The sequence below is a fragment of the Hippopotamus amphibius genome, chromosome 4, assembly GCF_030028045.1.
Source record: "Hippopotamus amphibius kiboko isolate mHipAmp2 chromosome 4, mHipAmp2.hap2, whole genome shotgun sequence".
Taxonomy (NCBI): Eukaryota; Metazoa; Chordata; class Mammalia; order Artiodactyla; family Hippopotamidae; genus Hippopotamus; species Hippopotamus amphibius.
In genome coordinates, this window is record NC_080189.1 from 36,653,330 (window position 1) to 36,670,627 (window position 17,298).

Here is a 17,298-nt window from a genome sequence, read left to right on the forward strand (position 1 = left end):
TATTACATTTCATTTCTGAATAACTGAGAAGATTAAAGCATTCAACTGTAGCTCATGAATTACTCTGAAAGCTATTCAGAATTTAAATATTATAGCTGGTCTCTCATTTTTCATTGTCTAGTAAATGAGTTTATGAATAAACAAATGAATTCATATATTCCAAACAGCAGACCAGTCATGCACGCCAATTCATTCATTCATTCATTCATTCAATAGATACTTACTGACCTATAAAGGATCAGGCCCTACCCTAAATGACAGCCTGATTAAGACACACATCTCTATGCACCCATGGAATTCACAAGTTAATGTGAAAACAGACATTAAACAAACGCATTTACTTGTTACCAGTAATAATGAAGTAAATGAACGAGCTGTGGAAAAGAACAAAAGCATAGAGAGGGAGGTCAGCAAAAGTTCCCAGAGAAGACACCATTTAAACTGAGATCCAAAGGATAAGAAGGAGCAGGTCAGGAATGGAGAAGAGCATTCCAAACAGCGGACACAGCAAATGCAAGTGCCCTGAGTCAGGGAGGGTTGCAAGAACTAACAGAAAGCCAGTGACTCCAGGCAGAGTGAGCAACGGAGAAGGGGGCAACAGATGAGGCAGGAAAGCTAGGCAGGAGCCGTTACAGAGGGACCTTCAAAGCCAAGGTAAGAAGTTTGTATTTTATGCCAGGTACATGTAAAGGCTTTAACATCAAGAAGTGACATGATCCAATTAACATTTTTAGTACAGCACCATGACTGTGTTCTGTAGAAAATAAGTTAGATTTCTCGTGGGAATTCTCAGCTGTGTTGGCACCATGAGAACTTCCATCAGTCTCCTGAAGCCTATAAATCCCTCCTTGGAATAATATTTATAAATGCATAAAATAAAATACATATAGTTACAAAGGAAACTAATTATACTGAAACTCATTCCTATCAGGAACTCTTGGAGGCAAAGAACCCAGAATAGCTGTTAGTGAGCATAAGTGAAAGTAGAGTTAGAAGGCGACTGTGGTGGGTATAGAGAGAAGCAGATGACTCCAAGAAAAAATTGGGATTTTTGAATTCTTTGCTTTTTAGATAGGTCCAAATTTTTGAGCATGGATAAAGTGTGTGTGTGTGTGTGTGTGTGTGTGTGTGTTTTTAAATCAATCTCCTTTGTATTTGTGTATTTTAAAGGACATTTTCTCTCATATAAAACCAAAATGTTTATATTAGAAAATTTTCCTACAGGAAGTTGTCCTATAGGCAATCGTTCACTCTGTGAGCATTGACTGATTATAATGATAAACACTGATGACAAGAGCTAGCATTTATTGAGCACTTACTATATTCCAGGTACCAGGCAAAGTGCTGGTTTATTTCAACGTCTGGTTTAATTCCCATAACAACCCTTTGAAGTAGAGGCTTTTCTGATATCCCCTTTTCTACAAATGAGAAAATTAAAGCTCAGAGATATTACATAACTTGCCCAATACCTCACAGCTGGTAAGTGTCCGTACTGGGAATGGAGGCGGGAACTAAATCAAGAGCCGGGGTGACTGAGCATCCACTAAGTGGATGGCAGAAACGGGTAACAATTATTGGGTTGGCAATAATTTGAACCCCCAAAATGTATAAGCCGGGGCCCAGATCTTAAGGCGCCAACAAAACAGTTTACAAGTATAACAAACACATATATATCATTAGTGGAATATGGGAGACCATAAAAATATGTACTTACTTTAGAATCACTAGTACTAAGTATTCAGCAAAAGAAGAGCTCTGAATTTTGTGGGAAATGTTTTAGGGCAAGTATAAGACTTGAACTGTTGCTTTAAAATATTAGGTAAGCTTTAGATAAGCTTAAAGGTGGAGGAAGTAATTTTGGTAATGAAAGCAATTAATCAAACAAAGTATTAGGGTAGAGTCAAAAGATAAACTTAATGGCAAAAAGTCTAGACTTTTAACCTCCTAGCAGTGACATTTTAGAAAGTTACTTAACTCCCTTGATACTCAATATTCTCACAGACAAAATGTGTTTAACAGCCTCCACTTATGAAATTATATGAGTGTATGTTGCAAACTGAAAAGCAACTTCCCTTAGCAGTTTTATACATATATTAAACAGCAGGGGAACTGCTGATCTATTTTGCAGGGACCTCATATAATGTTTTTATTTGTTTCACTTTTCTGACCTAGCCCCAGTGAAGAATGTTGTGATACATTATATGATTCTTTGTTGCACTTCATTTGAAACTTCTTATTTCTACACACCTATGAGCTAAAGGCAAACCTAATCCATAGCACCCCCTTCCTTCCAGTCACCCTCTTCTTGGAATTCAGTTCCATCAGACCAGCTTCTGAGTGATGAGGATAATGGCTAATAATGGCTTAATGCGTTATTCCCTCCATAAAGCATTTTATGTTTAATAATAGTCCCCAATGTCCTATAGCTAAAAATTGGAAAATAAAATAATTTCAGATCTTATAGAAATAATGAGAAGGAAAGCTGAAATTCTGGGACAGAGGGGCCTCTGGGTCTTCTTTAAGTCACACTGCTCAGGAGTGGCAGCCTTTCTGAGGAAACTACATTAACCAGTAGTACAATAACAAATATTAAAATCAGAAAAAAAAAATCAGTTAAGAGCCTTAGGATGTTGCTGTCAAACAACCAGTTCGGAAATGAGCATTTTAAGACTAAAAAGGAAGGCTTTGATCTTTTAAGATTTCTTAATAAAGAGACAACATTAAAATGGCAAAACAGCAACACATAAAATCTGAATGGTGGGTACATGGATTCTGCTAAATTGGCTTCTGTATGTTTTTGTATGTTTTAAACATTTCTTAACCTGAAAGTAACAAATTGTAAAAAACAAAAATAAAGAAGTTCTTATTACAATGGACACAGAAATATGTTCAACAGCTAATTCCAATTTTAATGTTTCTCTTGTTTTGTACCACACTACTAATCCTCTGGCAACTGAGTATGACAAACTGGATGAAACACATCTGGATGCAACAAAACACTCTATCCCAAATTCTTATGAATTTAAGACTAAGTCAAGATAAGGCTTTGGTGACTTTTCCTAAAACCAAAAATTATAACACAGTATAATAACTAATTAGTGGTTTTTTAAAATCTAATAATATAGTCAACAAAATTATGTTGATATGATTTGCCAAACTTGATATAACTAATGTAAAGCATGCAAATATCATGTAAACCAGTTATTTCAAGAAATGTAATAATGCTAATTTATATCTATGCTACAATTTACATTTTTCAGAGAACTTTCAGCTATATTATTTCACTTAACAGTAGAAACTATAACTTGCATATTCTGTAGGGAAATGATACAAGTGTTAATTTAGCACAAGTCTTGACATGCCAGCTGATAAAGCTAGCCTTTGGCATATTTTTAGTTAAAGAAGGTGTTCTTAAGAGTCTTGAATTAACTTGTTGAAACTGCTTAATATGCTAATTGTATAAATAACAGTTGAATATATGATTGTGAAATGTATTTATATTTTTCTACAAAGTTTGATAGTTTAATAATCAACAGTTCTATGCTTCCACATTTGAACATGTAAACCTGAGTCTGAAAACAAGTGATTAAAGAACAAGAGGTAGCAAAGGCTACACAAGAATGTTATCTGATTACTGTACAGATTAAAACAACGCAGAAGCGTTATATTTAAAATATACTTAAATTATACAAGGATAATTTCCAAACAACTTTTCAAAACCATGAAAATATTTTTTAAAAACAACACAGCCTAACAGCCTCGACTTTTGTGATACAGACCTCTACCACCATCCCCAATTCTGAAGATCCCTGCAGGCAACCAACTGCTGTATCTGTGGAATGTGCTCTTTGAACTGTACAAAAGCCTTCAGCCTTTCCTGCATTCTGCAAACAAAAACTGCCAAGTGCAATTATTTCTCTGATTTAACATAATACAAGTGTTACTTCTCCCCCCTCAACTTCCCTAGTGCCAGCGATGGCCTATAATGCCTACATTGATAAATGCACAGAAAAAAGAATCATTTTTCCTAATCAAAATTAAATTTGTTTTAGAAGTATAATAGTTCAACTGAACATAATATACAATTTAACAGGCACCATATTCCCTTTTGTGTATATGTTTTAAGAATTCTATTTCTATAGACAGATTCAAGGATTGAATGGGATTAGTCCTTTTAATTACATGACTAGGATCTTCAGCTTGAAATCTTTCTTACCAGAAAAAAAAAAAAAGACAAATACAATAGTTGTTTATATTCAATTCATTTACCAAAAGACTCATTAGAGCTAATAAGAATATGTCCTTCCAAATGTGAATATCTCTTGATATTCAAAAGAAAATGAAAAGTAAAAGGCAAAATTAAGTCCTAAGATAGAGCTGCATAGATATTAAAACTCACCTACTAGTTAAATGTTAGAATAGAACATTCTTCTAGCCTAGATCCAACATAAACTGCTTTTCTTCACTGAGTAGTCCTTGACATCATGCATAGCTGAGTATTTTTCTTTTTAAAAAGATAATATTAAACCCAGTACTGAAAAGTTAGTTCTATTTTTCATGTACATTAATGATTCCAACTATTCATATGTATAAAAAATTATTGGCTGCATTACTCTATTGGAAAATATTTGAAGTTTTTAAAATTAAGTTATGAAGAGATAACACATCATCATTTATTTTACATACAAAAAATAATTATCAAGTAGAACCAGCCATTATAGGAGATGCTAAGAAAAGATAAGGCATGTTTTTGTTCGAAAGAAGCTAACAATCAAGTTGAAGGGAGCAAGACACAAATGCATAAAGCAATGAAAGTGTAAGAAAAAATATACATGCCACTATTAATTAAAAGGAATTTGTTCATTTCATGGCCTATTTAAATGAAGTTCAACTTCATACCCTTTTTGAGAATCAGAGGCATCTCAGGGTGCCACAAACAAAGCTGAAGTAAACTGGCTTAGAATTGGAACCGTCCTACAGATAAGGATTTATTTTCTCTTTCTATCATATGTTCTATTTTCTTTGTCAGTCAAGTCACTTCTTCTCAATGAGGCCATAAAAGCCTTTTTAGCTAATTAGTTCATACAGTATTTTATCTTTTTTTATTGATGCCTATATTTAATAAGTATTAAATACTGACTGTGTCTAGTCAAGGATAGTTAAAGGTTGATGCTTCAAAGTCAGAGATGTGAAGGTTCAAATTCTGGCTTTGTCACTTTGTAACTGGAGGAGCTACTCAACTTACCCAAGTCTCAGGTACATCATCTGCAAAACGTGCACAAATGACATACAGGAAGCTGTCATGGACAACTCTGACAGCTCATAGCATCTCAGAGAACCTATGCTTGAACTGGGTCTTGAAGGACAGTAGGGGGTTCATCTACCACAAAAGCAGAGAAGGACTTTCCAAACAAAGAGAACAGAACATGCAAAGAGGCATGTAGTGCAAGACATCTTTGGGGAATCACTACACAAAGAGAAGTTCTGAAATATTTTCGGTTGCAGAAAGTTAGGCTAGAGAGGGCTTATATGCCTGTTATACTTTGATGCTTAGATTGTACATATATTAATTTATTAGGGTAAAGTCTATGACAAAAGAAAATATAATTACCAAGTTCGAAATCTTAGGATCATCCTGAGCTTTTGCCATCCATTATCAAGTCCTAGAGAAGGAACAACATGCACAAAAGCCAAAGGCACAAAAGAACTTGAAGCCACCAATTAATGAAATTAGGCCAGAGTAAGTGGAGCAAGAAAGAAGAGTCTAAAATATGCTGAGCAGAGGAAGATGATGCTGGAATGGCAGGCATGGTCCGATTTTTGAAGGGACTTATCACTCTGAAGGGTTACTTTGGATTTTACCTTAAGTTCAAGGGAAAACAAATGCAGAATTTTTAGAAGAAAATAAAAATCATTCAATCTTTATTTTTAAAGGTAAATCACTACCTAATGAGTTAGAGTGGATAAAGGGTATAAAGAATTGAGTAAAACAGGTAGTCCCTGCAGTGGTCCAAATGAACATTTTAGACCAGGGTAGTATCAGTGGGATGTGGAGAAAGAAATGCATTTTGATTAAATTTGGAGATTGAATTAATGAAAGTAGGAGAGTGAACATGAGAGAAGGAAGATGTCATCCAGGTGACCCAAAATTGGTGACCCAACATTTCTTACACAGGCAATTGGGTATATAATTGTGCTCGCCATTCACTAAGAGAGAAAAGAGCATAAAAGTATATTTTCTATCATATTTTGATAGGTGGAACAGGAGCTGGCAATGAGCTTAATTTTAGATGGATTCTTGTGGGACATTTAAGTAGAGATATCAAGAAGACAGTTGTAAATGCAGATCTTGAACTCAGAGGAGAAATACAAGCTAGAGATACAAAAGTGGGAGCCCCAAAACTAAAAGTGGTAGTCAGAGATTTGGAAGTAAGGGAGCTCATCTAGAATAATGTACATACAGAGTGAGAAGATAAAATGAGAAGATAAAGACAGAACACAGGAAAAGACCTAAATTTATGAGGTGGGCAAAGAAAAGACTCACAAAGGAGACTCAGGAGGAAGAGTAAGCGGGAGAACATGCCATGAGAACATGAGATGATAAAAGGAGGAAGTAGTCAACAGTGTTAAATACTTCAGAGAAGGCAAGTGATGGATACCGTCCTAAGATTTAGCAACAATAATGTCACTGAGGGACTTCTGGTTAAGCACAGCAGCTGAAACACATGCAATTACATCCACTCCTTTCTAAAATACTAATACAGTGGCAACACAAGAATAAAAAGTTATGAACACATGACAAGAATCACAGCTGAAGGAGTGACACCCAACAAGACATGCCAACGCATCTTTGTATGCGCTACATGGTCTAACACAGATCCTCAAAGAAAGCTGTTGAAGGAATCAATCCGTACCTTATTCAATCATCCAATCGTCATCTGGTAGAAAAGTAAACTGTTCCTGGACTCAAAAAAATGCAGAGGAGAAATTATGCATGAATTACACCCTAGGAAAACTTCTCAAAGCTGATGAAAATGTCTCTGTCTTCCTCAGTGAACTTAAACTAGCTATACTTATATCTGTAGACTTTTCAAGGTTAGATAACAACCTACTGTAATACAGCATAGTTTTTTGGTTTGCTCTTTTCTTTTTAAGTCAAAGGTTGTGCTTGAAGAAAATGATCTTCATTAATTAAACCAAATGTAGTTTCTTTGAATTAAAAAAAAAAAGAGCAAATAAGAAATTAAGCTGTATTACAGTAGGGTCATTGTCATCAATTTCAAAAAATTTTTCTAGGGTGTAACTCCTTTTACACAGCAGGATGTTAACTACTCAGCCATTATAATTCATATTCATTTCATTTCAACATGGTCTTCCAAAGGATTACACTTCAAAGCAAAAGACTAACATTCACCTTGTACTACAGTATAAAGAGGCAATGTTCTTTTCTGAGAGAGACTGTCAAAATCAACTCATTCACCAAACATGTATTAAATGTGGACTGTGTACCAGCTGTACCAGTACTATTCTGCGCAGTGGGGACACAGAGTTGAATGAAGCATAATGGAGTTTATACAACACTGTATGGAAAGTGTCATAAGCTACCATCACTCTTACCAAGTGTCATAAGATAAGAGTGGGAAACAGGATGGTAGCTTATGACACTGATTCTTGAAATCTAGTGGAAAACAAAAAGTATAGTTTTCGGTATTTGCATATAAACATCATATCCACTAGCATTCCTCTCTATAATGAAACTATTGAGAAATTATATTTCTTAAACCACCTCAAATCTTGATCTACATAGATTTAAATTCAAATATAACTAGATTTAAAATAATAAAAACAAGTTCAATCTCAGATCACTTTAACCGTAAGAAAACAGTAACACAATAGAAATACTATTTTAAAATTGAACTACAAAGCCAAATTGTCCTTTGCACAAGCCTTCTAAGAATGAGTTAAGTGTAAAGGGTTTTAAAAAAATTACGAAGTTGACAGTAAGTGAGGACTCAGTTGAAATTTACTTGTACAAGTTTACTCTGAAAAAATCAACCTGAAATTTTGAGTTGATATGTGGTTTAATTCCAAACACACTTGGTGGAGAGAAATCCACAATGAAAAAAAAGGGAGAGAGAGTGACTGAAACAGATTCTGTGTAGCAATATGCATTTCTCATCTGAAGAGAGAAACGAGGGGTTGACTAGATCAAGACTAATTAAGGATCCTGGGGGGGGGGGGGAGGGCAATGACAGAAATGAAAATTATTTTTTAAAGTAATGGTAACAAAGAAACTAATTAGATTCTTTTTTTGAGACAAATGCTGACCCACCTCACTGAGAGTGTCAAACCTAAGAATTGAGAGTAAAGGTCTTGCTTTGGTCATCCTACCAACACTATCTCTGTTTGTTCTTATGTTGAACAGAAAAGATAAATATCTTAGTATTACCTCACTAAAGACTATAAAATAAAGGTACACGCCATTTTCATAAAATTCAGTGGGAGCTGAGCAAAGCAAATGTTGGCTCCACTTCACCACTTTGCTTAGGATCAAATCTCCAATAAGAATGTCATGAAAGTGTAAATCTATCAATTAAATTATATAAACTTTTCAAACTATTTCAGTGATCAAAAGTCAAGATCAAATATATGCAATGACTCTGTCACGCAGGGAAATGTAGAACTCTAGTAAAGAAAAAAAAAATTCAAAGATTTAAAGAAGCTACCTTAAATGGATCGTGGGAGAATTCACACGATTTGTAAGAACACTAGAATAAGCGCTGTACAGCGACATAATGATGAGTAAGCCAACAGTGAAAACAATAATAATCGAAGCTTTACTTAATCCATATGTCAGGAGCTACGCAGGATGTTTCATTTCTCCCCACTAAATTTTCCCCAAATCACCTAGTACTAAGCTTTACATAATGTCCTTTAAAAAAGCAATTTATTTATACTCTGTACTTGATGAATATGATTTATATTAAAACAAAAATTATCACTTTGTGATATAACCCCATCAGAGAAACATTTAGAAATATATTGTAAAAATAAAGACATAGCATTCTAAAACTTAGACATTCTACTGCAAGTTACAACTTTATAAAAACTCTCAAACATGTACACAAAAAGATATATACATATATGGTCACTGTATTAGTGTGTGGAATAGTAAAAAATGGAAAACAGCCAAAACTGTTCATTTACCGAGGAAGAAATTTTAAAATAACTATACTTTATTCAAACCATAGAATGTTATAGAGCAATTAAAACCCAATTATTATCCACAACAATGGCAAAAATGAAAAAAGACAATCTCAGTTTTGGCAAGATGTGGAGCAACCTGAACTCACATGCGTTGATGGTGGGACGGTAAATTGGGATAACCACTTTAAAAGACTGCTTGGAAGTGTCTACTAATGTTGACACTGACAGTAGCTACAGATAAGCTAGGATACAGACACTAAGTTGATATGATGATGTAGATACCTTATCATACCAGATTTCTCCTCCTAGCTATTCAGACATGCATAATATGTAAAGGACATGTACAAGAATCTTCAGAGTAGTATTATGCCAAATAGTTAAAACAAGAAAACAACCCAAATGTCCCAAAATCAAATGGAAATAAACAGTGGTATATTTATGTAACGGAATACTAGATAGCACTCAGGATAGATACTTTGCTACACACAATAACGTGGAGGAAGCATGTAAACCTAAGAGTAAGAATATACACAGAGAAGACTATGTACTAAATGATTCCATTTATATAAAGTTCAAAGACACAAAACTAATCTATGTTGTTAGAGGTCAGAATATGGTTTCCCTGGTGGGGGTGGGGAGAGACAGTAATTAGAAGGTGGAAAAAGGATGGGGAGGCTTCTGAAGCACTGGTAGTGGGCTGCTTCTTGAGCTGGGTACTGATTACACAGATGTGTTCATTCTGTGAAAATTCATCAAGATGCACATGCATAATTTTTGCAGTTTTCAGTATATAACTACAGAACTCATAAATGTACAATATATTCTTTAATAAAAGCTTACTTAAAAAAAAACCCTAAGAAATCAGACCTGTGTGTATCATGAACAAATCCCCTAAACATAATTTTTAAAAGCAAAAATTTTCAGAAGGGCAGATTTACTATGATGCCACTCACATAAATTTTAAAATCACAAAAAAAGTGTAAGAATACAGATAAACACCAACTTCAGTATAGTAAATATCTCTAGAGAGAGAAAATGGGACAGGACGAGAGCACATAGCTTTTACTATATTTGTGGTACTTTATTTCTTAAAAAGAGAGAGAGATCTGAATATAACAAAATATTCACATATGTCAAATTTGAATTCGTGAGTGCCTATTGTGTTACGTTCTGAGTGTCTACAATACTTTAAAATAAAAATCTTAAAGAAAGCTATCACTTTGGATTCTAAAGTGAAGAGAATCTTTAAAATAATCTTCAGTGGAAAACATTCTTAACCAATTTGCCCAGATCAGCTGATTAACAAATGCTTTTGTATATAGCTTAAGTATCTGAGATGGCTGATGGGTGTTCATTTTAGGTAAAAAATTTACTACAATATACTCAAAACTATACACTCTTATTTGCAAAAAGATAATTTGGGCCTTTTAAGTTGTACAATCATAAAATCATTCAACATTTAAGAAAGTTCAGCAGAAATGGTCTTTAGGAGAAAATACACCTTCAAACTAATTCTTTAATACCCAAGGTCACTCTGTTGCTCCTTTATGCTATTCCACTGGGCTATAATCAAAATGAAGCATTTAAGTAATAATGGTTGCATGGGTAGAATCGTCAACTTCACACAACTAGATCATCAATATACCCACTAAAAAGAGTTATTCATCCCAGGAATACTCAGTCCCTTTTCCCAGATATCACTTTGCATCATCAACTTGGAAGTGGACTCAAGGGTTAGCTAACTGGTCCTTCAAATGGATTTGGAGGTTACCATCCATTTTGTGTTTAATAAGAAGTTTTGTCTTTACTGTCTTGTCTTAAAATTGAAGAGGTATAGGGAATACACAGGTTTTAACTAGTTTTTTTTTTTTTTTTAATAATAATCACTTAAAGCCAAGAAAGAGGTCAGGCTTTTGTGATAAAACACTTAGATGGATGAATTTTATCCTTGCATTAAAGAATTCTGTTTTTTTTTGTTGTTGTTGATGTTGTTACAGTCCTCACTTCAGGGTCTAAGAGTAACCCATTCATTAAGATTTGAGGTTCATTAAGATTTGAGGTTCATTAAGATTTGAGGTTCATTAAGATTCAGCAGCCACAAGACACAAATTCAGGTGGGTTACTTTCCTAACACATTAACAACTGCTTTTGTGAAAAAGCTTACATCATTGTAAGAGAACATGGATATTACACCTCATGTTGTTGAATACTATCCAACAAAGATTCATATCAGTTATGAAGACAGTTGTAAAAAGCTGCCCCAAGAAACCTGTATTTTGTTATCTGGTAAAAATTAAATCACATGAACATCAGTTTTTCAGGAAGATTCAACTCCTTTGCATTTTCTGTCCTGTTAAAACTGATATATCTCTTTCCAGATATTTAATAAATAATCTTGTTTTCCATATTCTTATACATCTTCTCAAACTGACCAACGCACATCTTTTTGAACCCAAAAAAGGCACAGTGATATATCATTCTCTGATACATCATTGAAAGGGAAAAAAAAAAACTTATTGCCTACTGGGAATTTGTAAAAGAAACATAAATATTCTTCAGTTCTTCTTTTAAGAATGCAAAAACATTCCAAGTAGATTAATATAAAGTTACTGAAATACTAGGGCACAAAGAAATAATAACTTTAAATATTTCCATGTGGTGATAGAATCCATATTTCCTGAATTCTGGAACTAGCAATATAGCCTTTCCAGAAGAATTCTCTGCTTCAGAGTTTAACAAATAGAATAAATGACTATGTACTGCACATTGTTGTACATAGAGACAGAGATAGAGACATATAGATGCATAGAGAAAAAGAAACACAGAGATAAATACATATATGTATATATAAACACATACATACATGCAAACATACACACACACTTACTGATATATATACACGTTTCTACATACAAAAGAAGGGCAAGAGAGACCACTACCATTAAGTGCCTACTCTGTGCCAGGTATTTTTTGTGTGTGTGTGCCAGGTATTTTTAAGTTTGACCATTTAATCTTCACAAAAACCTATAAGAAAATTATTAATTTTTTCACACGCAAAACTTACCCAAGATCAATATAAAAAAAAAACAAACATGGCAGAGCAAACTCAGGTATGTCAAATGCAAAAATGAGCCTCTTTCCTCCACAGTATGCTTAAAATAAGTTTTAGGTCGATTGTAAGTATTGCTTTGTATCACTTTAACATAGAAAAAAATTTCATTTTGGCACTATGAAGAAACATAGCTGGGTTTTAAAACAAAATCTGATCTTATTCCCAAAATTTCAATATGGCAAAGGAAAAGTTGCTACAAAGATAATTCTTAGTTGAACATGTTCAAAATGTAATTCCCTAGTAATCTGGGTTTCGGCCAAGACAAATCAAAATCATAGATATTTTACAAATGCCAAGTTTTCAGAGAAACAAAAAAAAAATGCAGTAGCAACAGATGCATTCTCCCTAGACATTTGTGTTGAGCCTAGCTATCTCCAGAGTATGAAGAAAAGGGGGATTTTTAAATTTCATTTTTATGAATAATAAATTCCTGGTTTTTGTTAATGTCAGCCAGTTAAATAAGATAATATTCACTCCTTGGAAAATTAAACAATAGAAAATACTGAGAAAGAAAAAAGAAAATAAGGAGGAAAAGAGGATGGAAGGAAGAAAAAAGAAAAGCAAGAAAAATTTTAAAGAGACTAGAAAGAAAACCATATCCAGTACTTTTTAAACTGAAACTATATTTGAAAATTTCTATTCAAAGAAAGAATAAAAAAGTGCATTTGTTTTTCATTTCTTTTACAACATACTAATATTGAAATTAACAAATGTCCTACTTAAGTAAAAAAGTGTGTCTGAGGATGGACCACTGCATAAAATGTATTAAAATTTAAGGAAAGAAGCTACAAACAACTCAGTAAAGATCAGTAGTTCATTACGATGGAATGGATTTTTGTTATACTGTAAAAAATATCTATTTTTAAATTCAAAATTGAAATATCTATCTTAAGACAAGTTTACACTACATAAATAAATTGTCATTAAAAGTTACTAAATATATGCAAGCATAGAGGTTCCCTTCTATGGATATTAGCACTTTTCTCAAGTAAAACACACTGCTTTATAATATCACAAAATACTGATTTTAAGACCTTATCTTTTTTAAAAATTTTGTATATTCAGAGTAGACAGATCAAATATGAAATTACCTCACTTTTCTCAGAATTCTACTTAACAGAATCAAAGAGATTGCTTTTTTAATTCTTTTTTTCAATTACAGTAGACATGCAAAAACATATCTAAAAGCCTTTATTTTTTAGAGAAGTTTTACTTTTACAGGAAAATTGAACAGGAAGTACAGAGTTCCCATACACATCTTCTCCATCGCCAATACACATAAAGTTTCTACTATTATTCACATTTTGCATTACTGTGGTACAGTTGCTACAACTGATGAACCATACTAAAACATAGTTATGAACTTTAGTCTAGAGTTCACATTAAGGTTCACTGTTTGTGTTGTATAGTTCTACAGTTGTACAGCTGAAAATACATAATGCTATGCATCCATCATTAAAGTACCATGCAGAATAGTTTCACCACCCTAAAGATCCGCTGTGCTCTGCCTATTCATCCTTCCCTCTTCTCAACCACTGATCTTTTTACTGTCTCCATAGTTTTGCCTTTTCCAGAATGTCATATAGTTGGAATCATAGCATGCAGCCTTTTCAAATGACTTCATTCACTCAGTAATATTCATTTAAGGTTCCTCATCTCTTTTCATGGCTTAACGGGTCATTTCTTTTCATCAAGTGAGTAACAGTCAATTCTATAGTTATGTCACAGTTTGTTTTTCCGTTTATCTATTGAAGGGCATCCTGGTTGCTTCCAAGTTTGGGCAATTATGAATAAAGCTTATATAAACATTCTTGTGCAAATATTTCATAGACATAAGTTCTCAACTCATGTGGGTAATTACCAAGGAGTGCAATTGCTGGGCTGTATAGTAATGAATATTGTATGCATGTTTAGCTTCATAATAAACTGCCAAGTATTTTCCAAAGTAGCTATATTCTTTCCCACCACCAATTAATCAGAGTCCTTGCTGCTTGTTCCACATCCTTGCAGCACTTGGTGGTGTCAGTATTTTGAATTTTAGCCATTCTAATAGATGGGTAGTGATATCTTGTTTTAACTTGCAATTCCCTTATGAAATAAATTCCAAGTATCTTTTCATATGCTTATTTGCCATCTGTATATCTTCTTTGATGAGATCCATTTCTTATTGTTGAGTTCTTCCTATATTTTGGATGCAACTCCTTTATCAGATATGTGTTTTACAAATATTTTCTTCCAGTCTGTGACTTATCTTTTCATTCTCTTAACAGTGTCTGTCTCAGAATAGAAGTTTTTCATTTTCATAAAGTGCAAATTATCCAACTTAACAACTTTTCGTTTCATGGATTGTGCTTTTGGTGTTTTATCTAAAAAATCATCTCCTAGATTTTCTCCTATGTTACCTTCCAGCAGTTTTATAGTTTTACATTCTACACTTAGCTCTATGATCCATTTTTAATTCATTTTTGTAGAAGGCATACATTTTGTCTCTAAATTTCTTTTTTGCATATGGATGTCTAGTTAATTGTTCCAGTACCACTTTTTGAAGACACTATCCTTTTTCAACTCAACTGCCTTCACTCCTTGGTCTAAGATCAGTTGACTATTCTTGTGGGGGTCTATTTCTAGGTTCTCTATTCTGTCACAAAGATCTGTCTATTATTTTATCAACGTCATACTGTCTTGATTGCTGTAACTTTAAACAAAGTCTTGAAGTCAGGTAGTATCAGTCTTCTGACTTTGTTCTTTTTTCTTCAGTATTGTGCTGTCTATTCTTTGCCTTTTGCCTTTCCATATAAACTTAATCAGTTTATCAGTATTCACAAAATAACTTACAGGGATTTGATTGGGTTTGGGTTGAATCTATAATCTTCAAGTTAAGAAGACCTGGCATCATAACCATACTGAGTGTGCCTAGCCATGAACATGGAGTATCTCTCCATTTATTTAGATCTTTGATTTTCTTTCATTAAAATTTGCTAGTTTTCCTAATATTGTTGTTGTACATATTTTGTTAAACTTATTCCTGTGTTTCTTTTTTTGGTGCTAATACAATGGTATTGTATTTTTTATTTCAAAATTCCAGTTGTTCATTGTTTGCATATAGGAAAGCAACTGACTTCTGTATATTAATCTTGCTTTCTGCTACCTTGCCATAATTGTTTATTAATTCCAGGAGTTTTCCTTAGTTGATTCTTTTGGATTTTCTACATACATAGACAATCATGTCATCTGCAAACTGACAATTGCATTTCTTGCTTCCCAGTCTGTATGCCTTTTATTTTCCTTTTTTATCTTACTACCTTGACTAGGAGTTCCAGTATGATACTGATAAGGATTGCTAAGAGGGGACATTCTACTTTGCTCCTGGTCTTAGTAGAGAAGCACCTAATTTCTCACTAATGGTTTTTTTATAAAGCAAATATCCATGCAACTACCAGCCTAGTGAATAAACAAAATGTTGCTGATACACCAGAAGTTCCTGGAACCTCCACCTCAATTTCTACCAGCTATCTACAACTTAACTTTTATCTTTGCTTTTGTTGTAATCACTTCTTGCATTCCTAAATACCAAAGCCTAGTTTTGGAACTTCATATAAAGGAAATCAAACAATATTATTCTTTGGGGTCTAGGTGTTTTTAATCAACATTATGCTTAGGAGATTCAACGATGTTATTGTTGCTATACTTTATCTAATTTCATTTCTGCAGAGCAGAAGATGAGAAAATTTTTTCTGTGAATTAGAATATTTTCCAATTCTTCATCAAACTCAAACCAATAAATGACAATTCACTGCTAACCTATCAAATTTAAATAACTTTTTCAAGTTTCGTCGCACTTTTCAATAATAAAAATTAAGGTTTTAAGTGAAAAGCAAGTATTTCATGGCGTGAAAGCAATACTGATGTTTGTAGTCTTTCTCCAAGTTGTCTATTCTAGTTCAATGATGGAAAAATTTTGAACTGAACTTCTAAGGCCAAAAAAGTTTCTTTTTTTTATGCATAGTTTCTGTTAAATTCAAGATTCCTAACACACAACTACAGATTGTCAGGAATGGCCACAGTGTTCCCTGGCTCTATCAGATGTTCCAACCAACAAGATTAAACATGAACCTAGAAATTATGAAGAATCTTCATGGTAGACTACTTTGACAACTTTGTCAGATGCTATGTGGTTAAAAATATCACATTCACAACCTGTAAAGATGCATATTTCAATTTTGGAGATAACTGGGAGAATGTATGATTTGGTTTTATTCAACTCTAGTAAGTATTCATTTTCTATTGCATAATTTGGACATTTTAAAATCAAAACAATACCCTATCACTGAGTTTTTTCACTGATGAGTGAAAAAGGTTATCAGTTATTAGGCAAAAGTCAAATTTCTGGCAGTTAAGCCATTACATCACATATCAAGTGTCTTATTGCAAGGATGATGCACGAGGTAACTTTCCAGATAAAGGTAGTGATGATAAGAAATTTCTTCCCAAATAATTTCCCTAAAAGAAGCATTGCCTTTAGCCATCATTCTTTCTGGCAATTCTGAACAGCAACTGAATTCTATGTTTCTATAAAATCATTAACAGACATCTTTTAAGTTCTTCCTAATAAAAAAGGAAATCAGCCTTTCCAATACACTGAGCTGACAGAATTTATATATATTTTATAGCAGATTATGGATACAAATTAAGTTCAATCCATTTTCACCATGCAAAGTGAAAAAAGGACTTAACGTCTCTCTTACTGGAAGGTGGATTTAAATAGATATATTAAGATAGTCTTATTCTCAGATATGAAGAAATATAAAAGAAAAAGAAAGAATCAAAGTTTAGAGCATAAAGGGATTATGATGGCACAATTGCACATATTAAAGGAAGTTACCTTCTTTTCATCAGAATACTCTCAAAATTCTTAACAGTTCTCCGCCAGAAGGTAAAATTAAAACTAATCCATTTTGCTTTAAATGTTATTATTATAA

General features: G+C 33.3%; 1 protein-coding gene across 9 annotated transcripts in view; it reads right to left on the minus strand.

Moving 5' to 3' along the window:
* FOXP2 (forkhead box P2) overlaps positions 1-17,298 on the minus strand; it is a 554,125-nt gene that overhangs the window by 461,995 nt on the left and 74,832 nt on the right. The gene's annotated exons all lie outside the window — the stretch shown is intronic.